The sequence below is a fragment of the Anomaloglossus baeobatrachus genome, chromosome 6 (genome assembly GCF_048569485.1).
Source record: "Anomaloglossus baeobatrachus isolate aAnoBae1 chromosome 6, aAnoBae1.hap1, whole genome shotgun sequence".
Lineage (NCBI taxonomy): Eukaryota > Metazoa > Chordata > Amphibia > Anura > Aromobatidae > Anomaloglossus > Anomaloglossus baeobatrachus.
In genome coordinates, this window is record NC_134358.1 from 577,167,314 (window position 1) to 577,180,826 (window position 13,513).

The 13,513-nt window shown below is 48.7% G+C and overlaps 1 long non-coding RNA gene across 4 annotated transcripts in view; it reads right to left on the reverse strand.

Moving 5' to 3' along the window:
* LOC142243720 (uncharacterized) overlaps positions 1 to 13,513 on the reverse strand; it is a 109,023-nt gene that overhangs the window by 62,939 nt on the left and 32,571 nt on the right. The window lies entirely within an intron of this gene.

Consider the following 13,513-nt stretch of genomic DNA (forward strand, 5'->3'; position numbering starts at 1 on the left):
TCAGAGTTATAAATTAATTGTATTCCGATTTGCGAATTTCGCAGTACACGTGAATCACCTGTACTTCCATGGGCACCCACATCAATTGCTATAAAATTATATTTTGAATCAGCAACTGCCATTAAATTTATCGAAAAAAATTTTTTATAATTAAAAAAATTAGAGCCAGAACGTGGAGGCTGCTGGATTCTGATGTGCTTGCCATCAATTGCTCCAATACAATTAGGAAAATTTGCTATATTAGAAAAATCAACAGCAATCTGGATTAAACTTTCTTCTGTAGGGGTAGGCATTACAATAGGTTGTAGGGTTTCCCATATTGCTTGACATGTTTCTTTAATTATTCCAGAAATTGTGCTTTTGCCAAGTCGGAATTGTAAATGTAGTGAAGAGAAATTTTCACCTGTAGCCAGGAATCTGTAATGTCAAATAATAATATTTTATTTTTTGCGAGATAAATATGTGATTTAATATTGTTATCAAATCACATTTTTAGCAAAAATATATACCTCAAAGTAACAAGAAGTCTCTGTTCTGCAGATATTGCTTGACGCATATATGTGTCAGCGTGGGTAATTTTCGGTCTTAATAATGTCAGTAATTCATCAAAACCTTGTTGAGGGAGCCGGCAAAATGCTATGAATTTGTCATCAAATCTGAGTATAATAAGGTATATGAAATATTAATTAATTTTACTGTTCTAATTATGTTAAAAATTTAAGAGTAAAAATAACAAAAAATATTAAAAAAAAAAAATAATAAATGAAAATATACTTTCGTAAATCCGCATATAAGAGAGCAAAATGCCCTTTGACATCACGATCCTGTAACAGGGGATGTACCCACATTCCTCTTGTCGTCTGCTGCTGTTGGTACTAAAATAAATATATTATGGGTTATATTTTAGAATTTAGGTAAAAATTATTTTAATAAATTAAAACAAATACCTGTAGGCTTCGTCTACGATTTAATAGCATCAAAATTAGTAATAAGCGATGCCTTTGCGACCTCCGCAAACGAAAATTCTGTAAAGTATTTGGCATATTCCAAACGAAGTAAAATAGCAGAGAAGCAGACTTTATGATCAAAGTCGGAAATGACATCAGTAGATCTCTATTTTGGCTTTTTTTTATTCTAAATAGACCCAAAACAACAATCAACTTTATTGCCAATAGTTAAGATGTGACAAACGCAGCAAGATTTTAGGTTCGGAAACGCAGGATAGTACATATATAAACGCTTGGTAAACGTAAGTTCTGAGCTTCGGAAACGTTAGGCAAACTGATGCGTTTAGGATGCATGTTGTGGCAAAAAGCCAAAAAGGCAAAAACATTTTTGTTCTAAAACTTACGTTTTGAAACGCAAGTAGGACGACGCAAAGTGCGCACATAGCCTAATTCTATATAAACTTTTATGGTACCTTATAATTTGTATTATTATACAGCAGAAACTATATGTAGACAAGTATCTATTTACTTATGCACTATACCACACAATGAAATACAACCTTTTCAGAAGCTCAGGAAAGCTGGGTGAGTTCTGTGTACCTTGGCTCTAAACAGACGGTGCAAAGGTCTATGAAAACGCTGTAACTGTCAGTTATTGATTTTTCAAAGCACAGTGCAGAACATAAAGATGTTACCAAGAAAGAGCTTTGCAAGCAACAGATAGTAATTCTACTATTAGTAAACTTACACGTAACACTATATAATATATACTTATTACCTACACACAGTATTACATATATGTGTTCTTAATACTTTATAATAACACAAATATCCATTGGGAGAGTGGATAACTATATAAACAAAAAGAGTACCTTGCCACCGCAAGACAGGAATTCAAGTGACTTACTGGTAGAGAAAGTGGATTGCTAGTGTCGCGGGTGGAGGAGGGGATGCTGCGCTCACCCACTGCTCGGGTCCGGCTGCCGCTACTGCTGCGGCCGCTGCTGCTCGGTGGCTCGAGCGATGGGCCAGATCCCGGGGACTCGAGCGGCGCTCCTCGCCCGTGAGTGAAAAGGGGTTTGGTTTTGGGGATTTATTGTCCGTGACGCCACCCACGGTTGTGATGATTTTTGGTAACACCACCGCTGCTCTGTATGGGGATCCCGGGAGCGGTGACAGGGAGCAGCAAAGTTGTTGGTTCTCCCCTCCGTGGGTAGGGGGTAGTTGTCCCGGGGCCCAGTGATGACGTGGGTGATGAGGGATGGCAGGGCCAATGCAGGGCTTGGTGGGGTGCAGGGACGCGGGGGCAGCGCTGTGCCTCACAGCACTGTGGTACTCACTCAGCCTGAGACGATGACACAGTTCTCGGTAAAACACACGGCTGGAAAGACTGTTCCCACGGACGGCTGCTGTTGCTTTTCCCCGGTAGTTAATGGTGACTGTCTCTTTCCCTGCACCTAGTACTTCTGTTGGTAGCGATGGGTTCCCACCGGTTACCCGCTCCCCGACTTGGATATGGGCCGGAGGAGCCCCTCTTTGCCCGCAGGCGCTGGCCCTGAGAAACTGGTGCCTTGGCGGTGGCGGTGTCTCTCTCATACGGTTGGACTGTTGCCTTCAATCGGGACTTGGTTGTTTGGAAACCCGGAGGTCCCCTTCACTAACGGATTTGGCAAATTCACGGCGACTTCTAGCCTTGCCGGGATCCGAAAGGCCCCTGCCAATGGTGCTGGCTTCTCTTTGTATACCGCTCCGGTACCGCCGGGCCACCACCCGTCCACGGTCCTTTCGGCAACCTCCTCCACTGCAGACGGTCACCGCCGTCTGCTAACCTTGCTGTCTCAGTCCGGGGCACACACCCGGACCAGCTTCAGTTGCTCCACTACTACTTTACGTCTCCTCACTGTCACTCCTCTCACTTCCTCCTCCAAAACTCAACTGTCAGTTTTCCCGCCTCCAGGACTGTGTTCTCCTTGGTGGGTGGAGACCAACCGCCTGGCTCCACCCCCTGGTGTGGACATCAGCCCCTGGAGAAAGGCAACAAGGATTTCTGGGTCTAGCTTAGGTGTACCTAACCGGGGTGTAGGGTGTGGTGATGTCATTCCTGTGACCCCTGCCTTGTCCAGGGCATCACACTAGCCTTCACAGGGACAAAGCTCACCCGTACAGCGCTGTTTGTAGCTACCGAATCCACTTTCCTCCACAGGTCCTTCGCTTGGCTTGTCTCCCGTCTGGCAGGTGGAGAGGGACCGGGCGGAAACACCAAATGTTACGGAAATAACGATCTCAGTCTCCCAAGGATCAGACGTCAGACTTTCTTGGGGGAAAGAAAGAAAGATTGATTGCATATGCAAGAGCTCTGATTGGATCACAGAACTGACTCCATATTGCCGGAGCAGCCTTTTTATACAAAATTGAAATAGGGAGGTACATATGATATAGCCAATACAGTAAAACATATTAACATATAACCAATCACATAAAAGAACTTAGTTAAAGAATTATTAAAGTATATTTGTGCCAAAGCTGACTCGCGCGATTTCATGTCCTCGGGTGTCCGGGGACAGAGTGACCTGCGTGATACAGGTCAGGGCTGTAGTGTAAATAAGCCATCTTTGTTTTGTGTCTAGTTATTAATTAGGTTGCGTATTCTGAGACCATTGAAAATCCCCTAATAAAGAGAATTTTAGATTTACTGGCTATATCTTAAAGGGACTTAGTTAATAAAGGGATTATTGAGATCCAACTAAAGGGTAAGCAGTTATAGCTAAATTAAATGGGTATAGAAAGGGAAATCTATATGATAAGGGGAATTCCTCATCACCCATTATCACCTGCACCGAGAGCGAGGAATACTCCACTGCTTATTGAATGGGAGAAAGAAGCTTTATCATCGATAATTCGGTTCATGCAGCTTCTTTGAAAAGAAGAAAAACCCATCTTTGCTGAAACCTGTAAAGATTGAATGAGCGGATTCTCCTAAGGCTCTGTGCACACGTTGCTTTTTTCATGCTTTTTTCCTTGCAAATTTTAATCAATGACTGGTTTTGTACCTTATATATTTGCACTTGCTATATTATATTATATGCTATGCCATTTAACACATGAAACACCTTCTATATATTCTAATGTGGTGGCTCAAAAAGGATTATAATTAATATATATGTCCTTTTACTTATTGGTGGTCTGACCCTTTAAAGCTTATTGTATTATACATTGTCGTGCTTCTCTATGTGCCGTGTGCCACCATTGGCTTATCCTCTAATAATATACATGGTTAGTTGTGCTGTTTCTCCCCTCGCTTCCTTTTTTTTCTCCTCCCTCGTACCGCTGTGTGCATGGAGCTCGCGCTGTCTTTTCCCCTCTGGACATTGCCGATGTCTATTGCGGCTTTGGCACATGCTCTGTGGTCAAGGTGACGCGTCCTCTGCCACTGTGCATGCGCCACTCACCCTGATGTCGCAGGGTTTTCACTTGGGGTTAGGCGAGTGTGCATGCATGCCTCGTCCATAGCGGTCACATGATCAATTTGTGCAATTGTCACATGACGTGTGCACCCATTTAAAATACTCCTTCCGGTCTTAAGTAGCGTTCATATTACTCTTATCCCCTAAAGAATTTTATGTAAGGAAGCGAAACGTACGTTGGGGTCCCCTTCACCTTTGGCACTGAGACACTTTGCCTTTTGGTCTCCTGATCACATCATGGGTATGTGTTATTTTCTTTTGGCCTGAGGCATGATCCTCCATCAATACTTGTTGCCTCCACTTTGTCCATGTGTCTGTAGTAAATTTGCTGTACACATTATGTCCTCACTATGAAGCAGAATCGTTTTTTGGACCTAGCGGTGGCTCTGTATTAATATTTTACCGAGGCTAAACACATAGTTTTTCTATTATTTTTTTTGTACTGTCAGTCTTAGACCAATATATATATTTCGAGCCTTGCCACGTTATTTTTGTGCTAGGGAAGTTTTTCTTTCACCTGTCGGCACACTGTTGTTTAATGTGTAATCTGATGCCAGGATGTATATTGTGAAGTGTTTTGTATAATGTGTAATGCAATAGTATGTATGGTATTTTGTGTAAGTGGCCACCAGGTGGCAGTGTGGCTTAGGGACAGCAGTCCTGGCACCGGGGAAGGCAGACTAAGGGTTAAGGAAGAGGAGGAGAGCAGCTTATAGAAAGCCCAGTGGGAAGTAAATTAGCAGGAGAGTCCCCAGCAGTAGCTTCAGGGAGGAAGCCCAGACCTCTCTTCTACCCATATTCTGTAATTAGTTTACTGACCCAAGAGGGGGTCGCCCCTGCGTATACAGATCCACGGAAACGTGCACATTTAGGAACGTGCAATCGTGGCCCCAGAAGCGGGGTATAGAACGGACAGCAGGCAAGGCGTCCATCTTCTGGCTACGAATACCCTACAACGTCCCCGGACAGTGGCCTCCTGTCTAGAAAGGGATGGACCCGAGGACTAGTGGAGTCGGTCGCCATGTCAGCTAGGGGAATGAGGGGCTTAGTGGTGTCGTCAAGAGCCCAGGTGCCAGGAAGGCGGTCGCCCATCAAATTGAAATATGCAGTGGAGTTTAGAAGGAGCCCTAATGGGACCAGTGATGGTGCCCGGATAGGGAAGGAGATAGATGTTACTGAACAGATGAGAAGGAAAGCTGAGAAGATACGTGCTGTCAATGCTGAGCAGACCAGAAGTAAGGTGCAGACGGTGAACCCTGTGTGTGATATAAGGAAGAAACCCAGTAAAGTTCCGCTGCTTGAGAAGACGACTACTGCTGCCGTTTATTGCCTCAGTGTGAGAATGGACTGTATGGAAGTATGGAGACGACCGGGAGGCGATGGGTTACTGAGCGGCAGCTCTGCGGCCTGGTGACCCCTGAATCCACCGTTACCACCGCTCCCTGCCCTCGGGCACCCGTTACACCACCACCAATCGTTTATAGGTAGATTGGACACCCGTTACACATAGCGGAAGGATTCTTCGAGTTCACGGTTTATATAGAACAAGAGGAGCAAAGCTATTAAATGTTATATACTTAATCCAAAAGACTAGGCAGTGTTTATAAAAATATACAAGATTTTACAAAAGGGAACAATAGAATATATACAATCATATAAGATAAAAAGGAGAAACAAGAAACTCACTAAAGCTCGTGCCACAGTTATGACTTCCAGGCCTTAGGGAGAGAGTGGCTCCTTAGAGGACAAACGGACAGAACCACAGCTTATCCGTGCCCTCCATGAACTGAACAACCCAAAAATCTGGCAGCTATCTTTTATTACCTCAGGTCACAGCCCCTCGATGACCTCATATGGAGCGGTCTCTGGGACCTTCAGAAAATTATGGAATTCCAGTTTTCAGCATATGTTTGCCCCTGGGGTTCACAGGCGAAGAATATAAGCCTCATGTTCCCCATCATTAATATACCTGTTCATAGATAGGAAGCATGATATACCTGTCATAATCTAACTGGCTAATATCCATTTGCTGAGATTCCAGGCATCGCTCAGTGAAGCAAAACGGCCCTCGAACTTGACCCCAAACAATGAACTCCATACAAGTCAATAGGGAGCCCAAGTTTGGAGCTGTAAAAGTCTTTAAAATGTCCATGGTAAGGGCTAGGGGGCTGTGATGGAAGTTAAATGGTGGTAACGTAGAGTAGGATAGTTATATATACCATGTTTCCCGGAGGCTCACGCTGCAGTCAGACTTTCTATTGAGCCCGCTGATTACCTTCACATAATGAATATTCACTGCTTTCCCCGCCCACCCTCTGTGTATAGCAGTCTGTGATTGGTTACAGATTGCTATATACGCCCCCACCCTCTGTCCGCATCTTTGATTGGTTGCAGTCAATTTGCTATATGGTAGTGTAAAAATAAATAATATTTTAAAACAATGACGTGTGCTCCTGCCATATTTTCATAGCCAGAGCGAGTAAAACAGCTGCGGACTGCAGCCCTCACCTGAGAGCTTTACCATGGCTGAATATAAAATAGAGATAAAAGGATGTAGGATCCCCCCATTTTTGATATCCAGCCATGGTAAAGCAGACAGGTGGAGGCTGGTTATTGGGATGGGAGGCACCATGACTATTGGTCCCCAGCCTAAAAACAGCAGCCCGCAGCTGTCCAGAATTGGCACATCACATTAGATGTGCCGATCCTGGCACTTTACCCGGCTCTGCGTTTTGACAAATCACAGCTGTCATTTACCCCTCATGTTATCCCGATTGCCACCTCTCAACGGCAATCGGGATAATATAAGGGGTGAATGACAGCTGTGATTTGTCAAAACTCAGAGTTGTCATCAAGCCCTTGATAATTAATAGAGAAGGGTCTATGAGACAACCCCATTACTAATCCTTTAAGTCAAAATAAATAAAATATACACCAAAAAAATCCTATATCTGAAATAAAATGCACACACCCTCTATCACCCCTTTAATAACTCCCAAAACACTTTTGAAGATCCCACATATTCAAAACAAAGTTCCATGACGGTCCTCTGCAATCACTGGAGCCTGGAGAGAGGAAACATGTCCGCTCTCTACCAGCTCCGGGAATCACTGACAGGGGGACCCAGCTGTGAGCAGTGACATCTGTGACGCTGGTCACTACTTACTGGTAATATAATGGAAGAGTAGTCAGATAAGCCAAGGTCAGGTACCAGGAGGACTCAGAGTGGATTTCATAAGTTTACAGAGGCAAAGTCAGGTCACGATCCCAGGTCAGGTTTCCAGGAAGGCACATAATGAATACAGGGAGTCAGCTGAGGCGTGGTCAGGTAATGGACCGAGGTCGAAATACCAGGAGGTCACATCAAAAACAGGGAGAAAGCAGACGGGAGTCAAACAGTCTGGGGTCAATGACAAGAACACACAGGTATGCAGGCAATCAGCACCAGTCACACAGAATGTCCGACTGGCAGGATACTGGGAGAGGCTGCTCAGTTAAGCAGCAGAGCAATTACAGGGAAGATGGAACCTGAGCCATCCAGCATCTCTCAGAACCAGAAACGAAGCCTGCGCTGTCAGTCAACTACAGACAGCTCAGTACACCAGATAAACACAGCAGTGACTCTCACTGTGTGCGAGATGCACTGCACAGAGGAATGACAACCGGACCTGGAGGTGCAGGGGGCCCGCCAGCCCCAGGTCCTTTTTCAGCTGAATGTTCATCCGAGGCGGCACATCCAGCTGAAATGCATTGCAGTGCAGAGACCCATCAGGTCCCTGTACTGCAATACACGGTGCTGGCCAAGCAGAAGCCAGCAGCTTTTTGATCTGTGTCTCAGTGACTGAGGGCTGCGCATGGAAATGATGTCATGTGTTGCAATAACACTGACACCAATGAAAGCTGCCGGCCACTGTGCGCTGGCCACACAGGAGGACGCTGAGCAACGTGGGATCCAGAGACAGTGAGTACAATGTTCTTGTTTTTTGCATTAGACAGAACATAGATATATTTACTAGGATGGGGACATATATACCAGTAGGGGGACAGTAGATACCAATGAGGGAACAGTATACACCAGGAGGGCTCCAGGAGGGGGAAAGTAGATACCAGGAGGGGGATAGTATATGCCAGTATATGCCAGAAGGAGGACAGTATATACCAGGAGGGGCCCAGGATGGGGACATATATACCAGAATGGTGACATATATACTAGGATCGGACATTTTTACCAGGATGGGGTTATATATACACCAGGATGTGGGTTAGAATGGGGAACATATATGTCAGGATCTGGGGCATACTTACCAGAATGGGGGGCACTTATACCAGAATGGGGAACATACTTATGAGGAAGGTGTGACGACATGGACTCTGTCAGTGCCTAGCATGGGTTAAAGTTTCTTAACATTCAGCCGGACATGAAGATATTTTGTTTATAAACAGGGGATAAGCCCTCCTTGTTTTGTTTCATTGAGTCAAGTGTTAACCCCTTCATGACCATGGACGGATCTATCCGTTATGGATCGTGTGCTGTTAAGCCCCGCCCCCTGCCGCGGGCAGGGAGCGGCAATCGGCGCACATATCAGCCGTTTTCAACAGCTGACATGTGTGCCTGCATGTTACGAGTTGAATCGCATTCCACCCATAACATTAACCCCATACATCTCGCTGCCAAAGTTTGGCAGCGAGATGTATATGTCACACTCCCCGGTCCCCGTGCTGCGCTCCCCGATCCCCATGTTGCGCTCCCCGGTCCCCGTGCTGCGCCCTCCGGTCCCCGTGGCACGCTCCCCGGTTCCCGACGGCGCGCTCCGCTCACCACCCCTGCTCCCGGTCCTTCTGCTCCCTTTCCCTCGCCGGTATCCTCCAGGCGTTCCCGCTCCAGGCGCCCCTCTGCATCGCAGGACACCCTGCACAGCACCCCTGCTTCCTCGGCGCCCCTTCCTTCCCTGATCTCAGGTACTCTGGCATCGCGCATGCGCGTTAGGGTGCGCGCGCGTGGTCATTGACCCTTTCTTAAAGGGCCAGCGTCCAGAAACAGGATATTGGCTACAGGTACAGGGTATAAGAGGATTCTTATTCCAGGTGGGCGGGGCCTGTTCTACGTGTTTAATAAGCTAGGAGTTCAGGTCCCCCTTTGCCTTGTCTGGTATTGCCTTGTCTGGTAAACCCTTGTTTGTCTCGCAGAGCCCGTCCTGTCACGCCATCTGGTCCTATCCACGACTGCTGCGTAATTCCTGTCGGGGGTTGTCGGTTGAGGACTCCACCATCATCTTCAGTCCGGACCCGGTTCCGATTCCCAACGCCACGTGGTGACCTCCGTCCTCTCGTCCAGTTGGATCCGGATCCACTTGTCATCTCCACTCGGCACCGGAACCAAAGCCTTGTCGTTGGGACTACTATCTGGACCCTTGTGACCTCAGGGACCTCTGTCTTCCTCCTGCCGGAACGGACTGTGCCCTCACAGCTAGTGCTTCAGCTACCGTGCATCTAGGCCCTCTGACGGGGTGACCGGACAGTCCCTGTATAGGGGTTAGCTCCGGGTTGCTTCGCTGGAGGAGTCCGGTGCGCGGCCCAGCGGTTCCACCACCAGAACCTTACAGCTAGAACAGGCCATGGATCCCGCCGAAGCACTGGCGTCCCAGGTGGCCGGATTACAGCAGGAACTGGGACGTCAACGCGAAACCCAATCCTGCATGCTGGCTTTTATGACATCTGTGGACACCCACCTGAATACACTACAAGCGACAGCCACGTCCCTGGCTTCTCAGTCCACGTCCGCAGCTCCCGCAGGAGCTTCCTCGGAGACCTCCAAACTCCGCCTGGCATCTCCGCCCCGGTATGCTAGGGATCCTAAGGCTTGCAGGGGATTTGTGAATCAGTGCTCCCTCCATTTCAAGCTTCTTCTGCATCTTTTTGCCTCGGACCAAGCCAAGGTTGCGTTTATAATGTCCCATCTGGAGGGTGAAGCACTGGCCTGGATGAATCCCTTGTGGGAAAAGGAAGATCCGGTGACCACCAACATCCAGGACTTCCTGCAAGCTTTTCGTTCTACATTTGTCGAACCTGGACGCGCCGCCGCGTCCGCCTCATCTCTCCTCAGGTTACGTCAGGGGACCTTGACGGTTGGCCAGTATGCCATCCGCTTCCGCACCTTGGCCTCAGAATTAGGTTGGAATAATGAGGCTTTAACGGCCGCTTTCTGGGAAGGACTATCGGGTCGTATCAAGGACGAGCTGGCCGGCCGCAACGTGCCCTCCACCTTGGATGCCCTGATTGCTCTTGCAACCCGAGTGGACCTCCGCTTTCAGGAGCGATCCAAAGAACTGTCCCGTGAGAGACGTCCGGTGCGGCACTCCTCTCCTCTGTTGAAACCCGCTGCTCCCCAGGCAGCGTCATCTGGTTTTCCCGTCCACGAGCCTATGCAAGTCGACCGTCTGAGGCAGTCTGAGCAACGCCGAGCAGAACGGCTCGCCAAGGGCCTCTGCCTCTACTGCGGAGATGGCACACACCTACTACGGTCCTGTCCAGAGAGGCCGGGAAACTCCAAAGCCTAGGGTTGGTAGGAGAGGCCACCCTAGGTACTAGGATTATCTCAGATCCTATTACATGGACTGTTCAGGTGACAACGGAGGAGTCCCAGTTCACGGCAGAAGCGTATCTTGACTCTGGGGCCGCAGGCAATTTCATCCAGCAGGCTACGGTGGACAAATACCAAGTGCCTTTTACTCCACTAGACAAACCCCTAGTGATTGCTTCGGTGGATGGAAGACCCCTTTCGGACACCATCTCATTTAGCACCAAGCCTGTGGAGCTCCGCGTCGGTGCCCTGCACACCGAGAGAATCACTCTCTATGTTCTTCCACGCATGTCCCATCAGATCCTGCTGGGTCTCCCCTGGTTACGGGCACACGAACCTTCGGTCAGCTGGGGTACTGGAGAAATCACCCGATGGGGCCCATGCTGTCACGAGAAGTGTCTGAAGTCCATACAGCCCATCCGACGACCTCCGGTTCCGGAGTCTCTACCTGGACTGCCTTCCGCCTATTGGTCCTTCGCGGACGTGTTTAATAAAAAGGAGTCTGAGGTGCTTCCGCCACATCGTCCCTACGACTGTGCCATCGACCTGCTGCCAGGGACCACGCCTCCTAGTGGACGGATATATCCCTTGTCCCCTGCTGACACACGGGCCATGTCCACCTACATCACCGAGAATCTGGCTAGGGGATTCATTCGGAGATCCTCGTCTCCTGCTGGCGCAGGCTTTTTCTTCGTTAAGAAGAAAGAAGGTGACCTGCGTCCCTGTATAGACTACCGTGGACTTACCAGATCACCGTAAAAAATAAATATCCTCTACCGCTCATTCCCGAATTGTTCGATCGACTTAGAGGAGCCCGTGTGTTCACCAAGTTGGATCTCCGCGGTGCCTACAACCTGGTTCGCATCCGCTCCGGGGACGAATGGAAGACCGCGTTCAATACTCGTGATGGACACTACGAGTATTGCGTGATGCCCTTTGGTCTGTGTAACGCCCCGGCAGTCTTCCAAGAACTAGTGAACGACATATTCAGGGATCTCCTCTACGTCTGTGTGGTCGTGTATCTGGACGACATCCTGGTCTTCTCTCCGAACCTACCGACCCACAGAGAAAATTTGCGGCTGGTTCTACAAAGACTGAGAGAGAACCGCCTGTACAAGTACGAGAAATGCGTGTTCGAGCAGTCATCTCTTCCCTTCCTGTGTTACGTGATCTCCAACATCGGTCTGCAGATGGACCCAGAGAAGGTTTCTTCCATCCTCAACTGGCCTCCTCCTTCCAGGCTAAAGGCTATCCAACGCTTCCTCGGTTTCGCCAACTACTACCGTCAGTTTATTCCTCACTTTTCTGCTCTGACTGCACCACTCTTGGCCTTGACCAAGAAGGGGGCTAACCCGAAGGACTGGTCACCGGCGGCAGACGCTGCATTCCGCTCCCTGAAGCAGGCCTTTGCTTCCTCTCCGGTTCTACATCGTCCAGAGTTGAACCGACAGTTCACCTTGGAGGTGAATGCCTCCTCCTCAGGGGCCGGGGCAGTACTCATGCAGAAGACCGCCACCAGGAGAATGGTCACTTGCGGATTCTTCTCCAAGAGCTTCTCGGCACCTGAGCGCAACTAAACCATCGGTGATCGAGAACTACTGGCCGTCAAACTGGCATTGAAGGAGTGGCGTTACCTCCTGGAGGGTGCAGTATACCCCGTGATCATTTACACGGATCACAAGAACTTGGAATACCTGCGATTGGCTCAAAGACTGAACCTATGACAAGCCCGATGGTCCTTGTTCTTTGCCCGGTTCGATTTCCAACTCCATTTCCGGCTCGCGGATAAGACTGTGCGAGCCAATGCCTTGTCCAGGTCCTTTGTGCCAGTAGAGAAGGAGGAGGAGGCGTTCCAACCCATCATTTGCCCCAGCAAGGTCATTCCGGTGGCCCCTGTCACTCAGGCTCGGATACCTCCTGGGAAGACCTATGTCTCGGAGACCGACAGGCAGAGAGTTTTACACTGGGGTCATGCCTCGAAAACTGCCGGCCATGCTGGCCAGAAGAAGACGTGGAGTACCATTGCCCGTCACTATTGGTGGCCATCTCTTCGCGAGGATGTCGTCTCCTTCGTCTCAGCCTGCCCATCCTGTGCCCGGAACAAAACGCCTAAGCACCTTCCCTATGGCCGTCTTCTGCCTTTGCCGGTTCCCTCCGTACCGTGGCGACACATAGCCATGGACTTCATAACGGACTTGCCCTTGTCCTCCGGGCATACGGTCATATGGGTCGTGGTGGACCGTTTCTCTAAAATGGCTCATTTCATTCCCATGGTCAGATTGCCCTCCGCTCCGGAGCTCACTGACGCCTTCATACAGCACGTCTTCCGGTTACATGGCTTTCCCGCACACATTGTGTCTGACAGAGGAACTCAGTTTACCTCACGCTTCTGGAGGGCCCTCTGCAAGCATCTGGGAGTGACTCTGGACTTTTCTTTAGCCTACCATCCTCAGTCAAACGGCCAAGTGGAACGAGTCAATCAGATCCTGACTTCATTCCTGCGCCACTACGTCAACGCCCAT